The following is a 9,272-nucleotide window of genomic DNA, read 5'->3' on the forward strand; positions in this document are numbered from 1 at the left end:
AAAGATCACGATAAAAAGAACAATAAAACAAAACATGTCCAACTGTCTCCACTTCCCCGTTTCACAAGGGCATATAAGCGTTGTTGATATGGGACGCTCATAAATCTTCCTTCCAATAGTGCAGATGGCAAAACATTGAATCTGGCCAACGTAAAAGCCTTTCTGAATTTGGGAATAATCAGATTTGACAAATAATTTGTGGGCAAGAGTGCCCTCCCATTGTCCCTGAAATCAGGGTATAGTATGGCCAAACCTAAAAGTTTTTGCAATTCAATATCCCAAATTCACTGACGGATAGTAACTTTGGCTTTTTCGTATCAGAAAGCTACAAGAGCATTAGGGGAGAACCCCAGATTTCATAACTTCTCATTAAATGTCTTTATCCATTTTGTCTGAAAGGCATCAATTAAAGTTAATCGGGCCAATCCCACAGGAAAGAAAATAATCTTCAACCAAAGATTTATCTTATCAACCCATGCACGAGTTTCTACAGATATTTGCCCTGCTTCTAATAATAAAATTAGATTGGGCACACAACTCAGGACTTCAAATATGGCTCTCAAAAATTTAGTTTGTATGATTTCAAATAGGGCATAATTGCTATAAGCACATATCTGCAAACCATACAGCATCTGAGCTATGGCCTTGCCTGTAAATACCTGAATGGCTGATGGGATATGCTGTCTCCCTTTGGTGTAAAAAAAGCGAAGGACTGCCTTTATACTCTTCTGGGCATTATCTATAGCATTGGTTATTTGAGTTCTCCAAGAGCCGGATGAATGGAAAGTTACACCCAGATATCTATACATTGCAACCTGTCCAACAGGGTGCTAATTTGTCTGCCATCTGTGTTTGATTCTTCTCTTGGTGAAGACTACAACCTTAGACTTGGTGTAATTAATTACTAGGTGTTCTTTTCTGCAATACATATCGAGTGCTCTTAGGAGGCGTCTCAAGCCAACACTTGTTAGTGACAAAAGTACTGTGTCAACTGCGTAAAGAAGTATTAATAAAGATCTGTTTGCCAGCTTGGGAGGGTGGGAATTTATTTCGGCCAAATCTTTCACCAAGGAGTTAATATAAAAGTTAAACAGGGTAGGAGCTAGAATACACCCCTGTTGAACTCCATTAAAAGTTGGTATGGGTCCAGATGAATGACCCGCACGACTGCATCTTATCCTCACACAGGTGTTTTCATAAAGGCTGCAGATATTTGTGGCCTCAAATTTTTCCCATAATCTATCTCTTGAAATGAAGTCAAAAGCTGACTTAAAATCAATGAAGGCTGCATATAGAGCCCTGCTGGTGGAAGAATATTTTTCACCAAGATGTTGAAGAACCAATCCTTGATCAACCGTAGACCGCCCTGACCTAAAACCAGCCTGCTCGTTCTCCGGGGTATTTCCTTGCTCTAGCCAGTTCTGCAATCTTTCATTAAGATGGCTGGCATATCATTTGCTGATAATACTTAGCAGGCTAATTGGTCTATAATCTACAGGATCTGATCTTTTCCCTTTTTTATAAATTGGGACAATTATAGCAAGCCCCCAATCTTCCGGGATACATGCTGAATGAAGGTAAATAAAGCACCAAACACTGGGGCTCACATTAGCCTTCAACAATTCAGATGGAATACTATCACCCCTCAACCCCCCGGTGCCTTACCAGATTTGAGCTTAGAGATAAGGTTAGTAATTTCTGACATAGAAACAGGCGACCACTCAGGAAAACTATATTAGTCTGTGTCACCTGTTGACAATATTGACCTCTCGCATAAATATCTCTAAAGTGAGATTCCCAGACATTAACTGGAATATGATAGTCCAGACAAACTGTTCTGCCAGTCCTTAGAGACAATTCCCCAAATGTTGCTGTATCGTTTGTCCTTGATGCTTTTATCAAACATTGCCATGTCTTTATCTGGGCCTGTTACTTTTTTTCTTTAATTAAGATTTTATAAGTTTTTAACACAAACCACACTGTTGGGAGTGTTGTCAAATTCAATTTTCTGTAGGCCCTATATTTTTTGGCTAAAGATTTTTTCATGGCAATGCATTCCTGGTCAAACCAGGGTTTAGACTTATAGGTGAAAGCATATTGCCCTCGTGGTTTTTTTTATAATTCAAGCAGTTTTGTAGGGAGAGAATCAGGTCTTGAAACAGATCAAGAACTGTTACCAAAGAGTCTGCTGCTAAAATGGCATTGCGAAATTGGATACTGCTGTCAGAATACAATAGCTCTCTTTTGACAGCCTCAAGATTGGCAGACCACTTGATACATGAAGCTCTTACTTCAGCCTCTAGACTTAACATTGGCTCCTGTTCCGGCGCAGAGTGGTAGGCGGCAGTATTGCAACCGAAACTCTCCCCACGACCTGAGTTCGATCCCAGCGGAAGCTGGGTCCTGGGTAGCCGGCTCAGGTCGACTCAGCCTTCCATCCTTCCGAGGTCGGTAAAATGAGTACCCAGCTTGCTGGGGGAAAGTAGTCATGACTGGGGAAGGCAATGGCAAACCACCCCACTATAGTCTGCTATGAAAACACCAGCGCAAGTGGCGTCCCTCTAGGGATCAGCAATGACCCAGTGCCTGCACAGGAGGAACCTTTCCTTTCCTGTTCCATGTAAGCAATCTGGTTATCCAGATTTAAAGATAATACCAAGGGTAGGTGGTTGCTCTTGATGCACTCTCCCACCTCATAGCTGGACACCAAATAGGAAACTAAGAAATAATCAATTGTAGATGCACCCAAAGCAGATAAAAAAGGAAATTCACCTTTCCTATCACCCTCTACTCCACCATTCAGAATAACTAAAGCCAACCTGTTCACCATTTCCATAAGGCAAAGCCCAGCATAATTACATCTCGTGTCTTTGGATTGTCTAACAGGTAATGGGTGCACCTTCTCTATATCAGGTGGTAATGCATGAAAATGAGAATACGAGTCCTCATCATTTTGCCCAATCCGGGCATTAAAGTCCCCCGCCACAATCACAGAGGCTTCTGGATACAAGACAGACATCTTATTAATATACTGCTCCAATTTTGACCAATTAGCCTTAGTTGATTGTTTTTGTTGCTGCGGGGGGCAAATAGACATTTATTATCAGTAGCTCCATTGAACTAAAATTGATTACTAAAGAAGTGGCAAGGACTAATTGACTACTAAACAGATGGACTAGTTTAGTAACGGAGGTTCTGAGTTTAGTGGAAACCAGCAAACTCAGACGCCCTTTAAAGTGTCCTCCCATGTGACTAGATACTGCTTGGAGAGAGTATGCTGTCAGTGGTGTTTCTGAGCGCAGGGAGTGGGATAGCAATTCAATTCAGAATTTGCATCTGTTCTGTATGACCCTGTGAAGTAATGGACTAAAAGGCTGTAGACTGAAGCCTCTCATCTGTGTATTTTTGGGCACTGATGTGAAGTGGGGGCTTAGGGAATCCTGACATATGCAGGGAAACCATTCAGATGTAACTCCTCCCTAGCCCAGGTCTCTTGCCATAATAAAATATCAAATTTATTAATGAAAACCATGAAAGAAGAGTCTGATACTTTACTCAACCATCCAGCAATGTTCCAGGACAAAAGTCTTAACTGAGAATTAGGTTGGCATTGTGTTTGTCAGTCCAGGGTAGGTGGCAATCCGAAAGAACAATATTGTTTAGGAACCTGGAATGTCAGATCAATGAATCAAGGTAAGCTGGAGGTGGTCAAACATGAGATGGCAAGACTGAACATCGACATCTTGGGAATCAGCGAACTAAAATGGACAGGCATGGGTGAATTTAATTCAGGTGACCATCATATCTACTACTGTGGGCAAGAATCCCTTAGAAGAAATGGAGTAGCACTCATAGTCAAGAAAAAGGTGGGAAAAGCAGTACTGGGGTACAATCTTAAAAATGATAGAATGATCTCAGTACGAATCCAAGGCAAACCATTCATCATCACAGTAATTCAAGTCTATGCCCCAACCACTGATGCCGAAGAAGCTGAGGTTGATCGGTTCTATGAAGACCTACAAAACCTTCTAGAACTAACACCAAAAAAAGATGTCCTCTTCATCATAGGGGATTGGAATGCTAAAGTAGGAAGTCAAGAAATCACCAGGATAACAGGCAGGCATGGCCTTGGTGTACAAAATGAAGCAGGACAAAGGCTAATAGAGTTTTGCCAAGAGAAAACGCTGATCATAGCAAACACTCTTTTTCAACACCACAAGAGACGACTCTACACATGGACATCACCAGATGGTCAATATCGAAATCAGATTGATTATGTAGTTTGCAGTCAAAGATGGAGAAGCTGTATACAGTCAGTAAAAACAAGACCTGGAGCTGACTGTGGCTCAGATCATGAGCTTCTTGTTGCAAAATTTCAGCTTAAATTGAAGAACGTAGGGAAAACCACTAAACCATTCAGGTATGACCTAAATCATATCCCTTATGAATATACAGTGGAGGTGAGGAATAGATTTAAGGGATTAGACCTGATAGACAGAGTGCCTGAGGAACTATGGACGGAGGTCCGTAACATTGTTCAGGAGGCAGCAACCCAATCCATCCCAAAGAGAAAGAAATGCAAGAAAGCCAAGTGGCTGTCTGATGAGGCTTTACAAGTAGCTGAGGAAAGAAGGGAAGCGAAAAGCAAGGGAGAAAGGGGAAGATATATCCAGCTGAATGCAGAGTTCCAGAGAATAGCAAGTAGAAACAAGAAGGCCTTCTTAAATGAACAATGCAAAGATATCAAGGAAAACAACAGAATGGGAAAGACTAGAGATCTCTTCAAGAAAATCAGAAATCTCAAGGGAACGTTTTGTGCAAAGATGGGCATGATAAAGGACAAAGAAGGCAGGGACTTAACAGAAGCAGATGAGATTAAGAAGAGGTGGAAAGAATACACAGAAGAACTATACAGGAAAGATCTGAATGTCCCTGATAGCCATGATAGTGCGGTCACTGAACCTGAGCCGGACATCCTAGAGAGTGAAGTCAAGTGGGCCTTAGCAAGCATTAGTAACAACAAAGCCAGCGGAGATGACAGTATTCCAGCTGAGCTATTTAAAATCCTAAAAGATGATGCTGTTAAAGTGCTGCATTCAATATGCCAACAAATCTGGAACACTCAACAGTGGCCACAAGACTGGAAAAGGTCAGTTTACCTTCCAATTCCAAAGAAGGGCAACGCCAAAGAGTGTTCAAACTACTGCACAATTGCGCTCATTTCACATGCCAGCAAGCTTATGCTCAAAATCCTACAAGCTAGGCTTCAGCAGTATGCGAACCGAGAACTACCGGAAGTACAAGCTGGGTTTCGAAGAGGCAGAGGAACTAGAGATCAAATCGCCAACGTTTGCTGCATCATGGAGAAAGCAAGAGAATTCCAGAAAAATGTCTATTTCTGCTTCATTGACTACGCTAAAGCCTTTGATTGTGTGGATCACAACAAACTGTGGCAAATTCTTAAAGTGATGGGAGTATAAGACCACCTTACCTGTCTCCTGAGAAACCTGTACGAAGGTCAAGAAGCAACAGTAAGAACCAGACATGGAACAACCGATTGGTTCAAAATTGGGAAAGGAGTACGACAAGGCTGCATATTGTCGCCCTGCTTATTTAACTTATATGCAGAGTACATCATGAGAAATGCCGGGTTGGATGAATCACAGGTCGGAATTAAGATTGCTGGGAGAATTATCAACAACCTCCGATATGCAGACGATACCACCCTAATGGCAGAAAGTGAAGAGGATCTAAAGAGCCTCTTGTTGAGGGTGAAAGAGGAGAGTGCAAAAGCTGGTTTGAAACTCAACATTAAAAAAACTAAGATCATGGAATCTGGCCCCATCACTTCCTGGCATATAGAAGGGGAAGAAATGGAAGCAGTGACAGATTTTATTTTCTTGGGGTCCAAGATCACCACAGATGGTGACTGTAGCCATGAAATTAAAAGACGCTTGCTCCTTGGGAGGAAAGCTATGGCAAACCTAGGCAGCATAGTAAGAAGCAGAGACATCACCTTGCCGACAAAGGTCCGTCTAATCAAAGCTATGGTTTTCCCAGTAGTAACGTATGGCTGTAAGAGCTGGACTATAAGGAAGGCTGAGCGCCGAAGAATTGATGCTTTCGAACTGTGGTGCTGGAGAAGACTCTTACGAGTCCCCTGGACTGCAAGGAGGTCAAATCAGTCCATCCTAAAGGAAATCAACCCTGAGTGCTCATTGGAAGGACAGATACTGAAGCTGAAGCTCCAATATTTTGGCCACCTAATGCGAAGAGAAAACTCTCTGGAAAAGACCCTGATGCTGGGAAAGACTGAAGGCAAAAGGAGAAGGGGATGACAGAGGATGAGATGGCTAGATAGCATCACCAATGCAATGAATATGAACTTGAGCACGCTCCGGGAGACAGCGCAGGACAGGAAGGCCTGGCGTGCTATGGTCCATGGGGTCACGAAGAGTCGGACACGACTGACAGAACAACAACAACAAACTATGCTTCTCATTCGGTTTTGATTTTTTTGCCCAACCCCCTGCTCAGTGCAGGAAGCCTGATTCCCAGGCAGTCTCCCATCCAAGTACTAACCAGGGCTGACCCTGCTTAGCTTCCGAGATCATTCAAGATCAGGCACATCAGTAGATCCCTCTTGTTCTGCCTGCAAATCTATGATAAGTATTCTCAGAGCCTTGAAGCTCCGCACTACTTCATTTTGTGCTTCTAGAGTCAGGGCACCAAAGGAGTCTAGGAGCAGTTTTTCCTCACTGGTTAACGGTTTCTTCCCCTCACCTAGTAAGTGCCGTTCTTCTTGAGTGTTAGCTTCTTGAGCACTAATATTTGGAATGCACTTCGGCCTTTGAGTTGAGGTTTTTATAGCTGGACGGGACTTCCTCAATGGTGTCCAGATCAATTAGATCTTGAGTGCTGCTAGATTCCACAGCTCCATTATCTTTTATTCGTGTGTAAGAGTAGCCAACTATAGCCAATGGGGGGTGCCTGGTTCTCAAAGAATCTTAAGACTGTTATCCCCTTTTCCAAGAATATGCTCCTGCTATTATATACAGTTTTGGCTAAACCTTGCTCTCGAAAGGTGACCACTGCACGAGCACAAAAATAGCTGAAGTACAGATATTCCACATATACTAGGTCAATGATGGTAAGGAAGCCTGGGAACACCATATCTAAGATTTGCAGAAGATGTAACTTATGTTCTTTCTGTGTTAAGAACCCCTTAGGTTTAGGATAGTTGGATAAAACTAGCTTATTACAGTTCAGTACTAAATTCCAGTTCTTGCTATTTCAAAACTTCTTCTGGCATATTTTTATTCCTGACAGCCTTGGTGACCATGGGTCCTGCAAGTTAAGAGTCTTCGTCCTGGGCTAGTGTGGATGGATGGGGCTGTAGTGAGGGCCCCTCTGCATTTTGAAGCTGGGGTCTGGTGTCATCATTTTTATTTTCTTTATTCTTAATTCCCATCTTAGTTGTCAGTTCTATTATCTGTTTGGGACTATTATCTAATAATTTAAGAAGTTTCTTAAAATCCATTTTCCTAAAACAAGCCCCTTCTATATTTCTAATATTTTGACTCTTCTTTAATTTATTGCTCTCCTTCTTTCTAACCGCTCTTTTGCATATCCTGCTTTTCCTCTCTATTAGCTTATTTGCCTGTGATTTGTATTTACTAGGCTACGTCCCTTGACTCTCCTCTTATCGCCTGGGGGCAGCCCTGTTAAAGGCTGCCACAAGTGTAGTCAGAAGTTAATTGCATTCAGACAGGAAGAGTTTAACATGTTCAATATCCTTCATTAGCAAAAAGAGCTAGCCTTCAATTGGTAGGGTGCTGCTCTGATTGGAGGACTCTTCCTTGCTTGCTTTTTCATCACTGCCAGCTAACTGAGCTAACTCTGGGCTACCGTCTCAGCATCAGTTCGCGCAACTGATTATTGTTTACAGGTGGCTGCATTAACTCATGTGATGCTCTATTCTCTGCAGCTGCCAACTCTAATGCAAGATTTACAGATGACGTGTCTTTTTTTAGATCTTGAATGCTGTCTTTAAGACATACAGACCAGTTTAAGATGGAATTTGATGTGTGGAGAGTTTCATCATCCATCCCCTTCTCTTCCTCCCTTGCTGGAAAGAATTGGGTAATCTTCGTTTGATTTTTTTGGCCATTTAAAGGGATGCTGTCTATAGTGGGTATGATCCCCAAGATTCTGTATATCTTTCTGGTAAGCACCATTTCTTTAACTATTTCCAAAGTTAAATCCAAAACTGATGTAAACAAATGACAATTGCTGTGAGACACCACCTCCAACCGTGTACACTCTCCTTTCTCTCCCTTCCCTGGATGGAGGAGAATTTTAAAACTCACACAGAGAAGCTGCTTCACAAGGGAAGGGCTTTCAGAGAAGCCTGTTTTCCATACAGCGCAGAGGAATTCTTCCTGGATTTCCAGCTCTGTCTCCTACACAGTTTGGCCTAGCTACACCCTCTGCAGTTCAACAGCCTGCGTTGGTTGAACAACCATCTACAGATTTTACTCAGTGTGCAGTACATGTCCCAGAAGTTAGAACTCATGTTCAGCTTATGCCCTGAGCAAGGAAGCTTTTCAGCTGTGTCTGGTACTCTGACCTAAAAAAACCCTGTTGGACTAGACAAAAAAGTATTCCAGTGTTGTTTCCTATAGCCATGGGATATCATGATAAACATGAGTAACAGAAAGTGAACTTTTTCATAAAGAACATAAGAAGAGCCATGCTCTATCAGACCAAGGGTCCATCTACTCCAGCATTCTGTTCACACAATGGACAACCAGCTGTTGACCAGGAACTAGGGATGTACGAAAGTGACTTACCTTTAACGAAATTTGATTCGAGGTGGGGGGAGGCGCTCCGTCCCTCCCCCCCCCGAATCCTGGCCGGCCGGGTGCGCAAATGGCAGCGGCTGTAGCCACCGCCGTTTGCATCCCTGCAGTCAGCTGTGATAGGCTACATAAATGTTTACATAGCCTATCACGGCTGATTTAAAAGAAAAAAAAATGCGCGTACGCAAATGGTGGCACCCATGGGCGCCGCCATTTGCATTACTTATTTTGACACGTCTTAGTCTACGTAAACATTTACGTAGACTACGGCGAAAATAAGGGGAACGCAAATAGCGTAGCGTCTACGCTATTTGTGTTCCCCTTATTTTTGCTGTCTTAGTCTACGTAAATGTTTACGTAGACTAAGACGTGTCAAAATAAGGAACGCAAATGGTGGCGCCCATGGGCGCC

This window comes from Heloderma suspectum, chromosome 2 (genome assembly GCF_057233095.1).
Source record: "Heloderma suspectum isolate Gila_16-S chromosome 2, 16-S_ref, whole genome shotgun sequence".
Taxonomy (NCBI): Eukaryota; Metazoa; Chordata; class Lepidosauria; order Squamata; family Helodermatidae; genus Heloderma; species Heloderma suspectum.